The 3,800-nt window shown below is 40.3% G+C and overlaps 1 pseudogene; it reads left to right on the top strand.

Moving 5' to 3' along the window:
• Positions 1-791: 791 nt before the first annotated feature.
• On the top strand, positions 792-1,305 carry LOC108521538 (ADP-ribosylation factor-like protein 2-binding protein pseudogene; annotated as a pseudogene).
• The last annotated feature ends 2,495 nt before the right edge of the window (positions 1,306-3,800 follow it).

The raw sequence follows: 3,800 nt of genomic DNA, 5'->3' as shown, positions 1-3,800 counted from the left end.
GTAGGTAGCCAATACGGTGTGTCTTTCTTTCACAGTCATGACACCATGGCAAAAGTTAGATGTAATATTTATCTGCATTTATAAGACACTGTTTATAATAGCTTTTACAAACAAACGGCTAGTTTTGTTAATCTACAAAGAGGATGTACAGATTATTTAGAAAACAAAATGATCACTCACAGAGAAAATGGACTAAGTGAAGAGACAACTCACAGAAAATGAAAGCTAAATAGCGAATAAACATATTTGTAATGCTCAACCTCATTAGCAGTCAAAGAAATGAAAATAAAACAGAAAACTATCACAAAAAAAAAAACACTAAAAAAGAATACCACACAGTGTTCAGAAGACTGTGGAGAAATAGGAAGTCTTATACATTACTTACAAAAGCATGAATTGGTACAATCTTTCTTGAGAGCAGCCCGACCATATAAATCAAAAATTTTCAGTGGCCTTACAATTCCAATAACCTCTAAAAACTTACCTTAAAGAACGAATAGGACCAGAGTCCAGAGAAGTGTGTGTTCATTGCAGCAACGTTTATTGCAGTGGAAAAAGTAGAAATGAATATATATATATATATACACATATCAAAAGACGCTACATCTACACAATGGAATATTATGTAGTTATTAAGGACGACTTGGCCATGAGGGTAACAGGTGGCAGAGCATGGCACCTACAGCTCAGTAACCTGGGAGGTGGGGTGCGGGGGAGGAGAGGGACGCACGGAAGCTGACTCTGTGGGTCTCAGGCTGATAGAAGGCCGCTCGCCAGCTCCTATTTCAGGGATGGACGCAGCAGCGGAAGTGACGGAAGCCCCAGAGGAAGAGAGCTTTGCACTGCCCATCTCTTCCGCCTCTGAAGCCAAATTTGATGCTGTGGTTGGTTCTATTGAGGCCATCATCATGGATCCCGAGTTCCAGGTATGGCAGAGAAATTTCATGGACAAATACTACCAGAAATTTGAAGACACGGAAGAGAATAAACTCACCTACACACCAATCTTTAATGAATACCTTTCTTGGGTAGAAAAATATATTGAAGAACAGCTGCTGGAGCGGATTCCAGAATTCAACATGGCGACTTTCACAGCAACATTAGAGCACCATAAAGATGAAGTGGCTGATGACATATTCGACATGCTAGTCACATTTACAAACCTTCTGGCATTTAAAGAGATGTTTCTGGACTACAGAGCAGAAAAAGAAGGCCGGGGACTGGATTTAAGTGGTGACTTAGTGGTGACTTCATTGTGCAAAAACACCTTCCACACCAGCTATCCAAAACAATCTGTGGCACTAGCTCGCGTCTCCAGGCAGTGGGAGCCTTCTGGACATCATAGGCCCAGTAGGCGGGGATAGGCGTCTGTTCCTAATGACAGAATATGTCTTGGAAAGACTGACTCTGCCGCTCTTCTTTAATGTTAAGCATTGATGAATCAAAAAGATAATTACCTTACCCTCCAGGGACCTCTGCTTTTCCTGAAACACGTTCTTGTATTCAGTAACCCTACTGCCATTGCCAAAGTAGACACCCCTCTCAGGAACTTCTGAGGGTCAGACTACTCTGGGACAAGAGATTGTGTCTAGCATTCCATCTGGAAGACCCCTTTTCTCACCATACATGTTCCTGTGTCAACAACGTGGAAAATAACACCATCACAAACCCTCCCTGACCCAAATACCACAGGCAGGCTTTGCACCAAACTTTCGTGTGCTCACAGCTCTTTCACTTGGGTAAGATTTGTAGTCCATCAACACTAGGGATCCACCTGTGCAGGTATTTTACTTTTGGGGAGTATTTATCTAGGATGTCACTCAAACCAACTGCCCCTGCCTTGAGATTTCTGAAGCTCCTATTTTCTGCCCACTATTAGGAGAAAACTAGAGCCAGTCTTGGCTGAAGGAAGCAACTGAAAAACATGTCCTTAACCAAAATCTACATGGGAAAATCAATTCCTAGGAGTGGGTTTGCAGTACTTTTATCACTGTCTTCTGCTAGTCCTGATGTGGTCCCACCGTTTCTAGAGAAGCCTTTATTTTTTTAAACATCATTGTTGAAAAAATATTTTTGTAGACGAATACTCAAGCGGAAGATCTAATACAGTATATCTGATTTTAGAATTTCTGATTAGCCCCTTAAAGATCTAAGTATTAAATGGCTTGTACTTTTTAATTGTAGTGCTATGAAGGCAAAAATGTTTTCTTTATTGAATTTCCTATTTTACTGGACATCAATGGATGTATGCTATGCACTGGAAATCAACTGAAAGATATCTTTTACTTACAGCATGTTAAGTGTGTTTGTACAGATTTACTTAAAATCCTTTCCGTATAAATCGGTCTGTTAGGCTTTTGGTTGGGGTGGGGGTGAGTTTGCTAAAATGTAATTCTTCAAGCTCTGTAATTCCAACTCTATCCTTCTTCCTTTCAAAATCTTTCTTGCAAAAAAATGGTGTTCCACTGGTCTAGTTCAGCCTGAGTAAGAGGAGGTAGCAAAAGGCTTCAGAGGTATCAAAGGTCGTCTGTCTGACTTCATGTTAGTAAAATGTTTGGTAGGACATTGCTGACTAGAAAACATATATGTCACATCTCTAGAAAGAAGAAAAACATATAATTGTATATAGTTCCTAATGTGTACCTTTAATTTTGTTTTTTAAGTAAAATAAGAATCTGCACCGAAAAGAAAATTATCATCTCAATCTACATTTGCTGTTGTGGAAAGATGCTATTTAGTAAATATCTTATCAGCTAGATTATAAATTCTATGAGGGCAGAAACTGTATGTGTTCTCCCCTGTATCCTTGGGCCTGGTAGAGTAGCTAGAAAATGGTGAGCATTCAGTCTATTAATAGTTGTTGAATAATTAAATGGGTAAATTCCACAGTACATTAGGTGAAAAATCAAGTTAAAAAAGCGGAATGTGGCCGGGCGCGGTGGCTCAAGCCTGTAATCCCAGCACTTTGGGAGGCCGAGGCGGGCGGATCACGAGGTCAGGAGATGGAGACCATCCTGGCTAACACGGTGAAACCCCATCTCTGCTAAAAAATACAAAAAAAAAACTAGCCGGGCGAGGTGGTGGGCGCTTGTAGTCCCAGCTACTCGGGAGGCTGAGGCAGGAGAATGGCGTAAACCTGGGAGGCGGAGCTTGCAGTGAGCTGAGATCCGGCCACTGCACTCCAGCCTGGGCAACAGAGCGAGACTCCATCTCAAAAAAAAAAAAAAAAAAAAGCGGAATGTATTAAGACCCCACTGTAAAATATTTTATATATTTCTATGAATATGTGTGCATACATGCACATGCATGAATGTAGGAAAATGTCAGGATGGTAGAATCATAGATGATCTTAATCTTTTAATTTGCTAAAACTTTATGCATTTTTGCTCTAAATGTGTATTGCTTTTATAATTTAGTAAAAGATATCTAGAAGGAGAGGGAGAAGAGTGAAGGATAAAGAATAAAGGATGGAAAACAACAAAGTAGTTGCCACTAGGAGACAGATTTTTGTTTGTTTGTTATCTTAATAATTTTATTTTATTTTTTTTATTATACTTTAAGTTCTAGGGTACATGTGCATAATGTGCAGGTTTGTTACATATGTATATTTGTGCCATGTTGGTGTGCTGCACCCATCAACTCGTCAGCACCCATCAATTCATCATTTATATCATGTATAACTCCCCAATGCAATCCCTCCCCCCTCCACCCTCCCCATGATAGGCCCCAGTGTGTGATGTTCCCCTTCCCGAGTCCAAGTGATCTCATTGTTCAGTTCCCACCTATGAGTGAGAACATGC

This window comes from Rhinopithecus bieti, unplaced genomic scaffold, assembly GCF_001698545.2.
Source record: "Rhinopithecus bieti isolate Rb0 unplaced genomic scaffold, ASM169854v2 scaffold_56806, whole genome shotgun sequence".
Taxonomy (NCBI): domain Eukaryota; kingdom Metazoa; phylum Chordata; class Mammalia; order Primates; family Cercopithecidae; genus Rhinopithecus; species Rhinopithecus bieti.
This window is presented reverse-complemented; position numbering and strand designations above follow the sequence as displayed.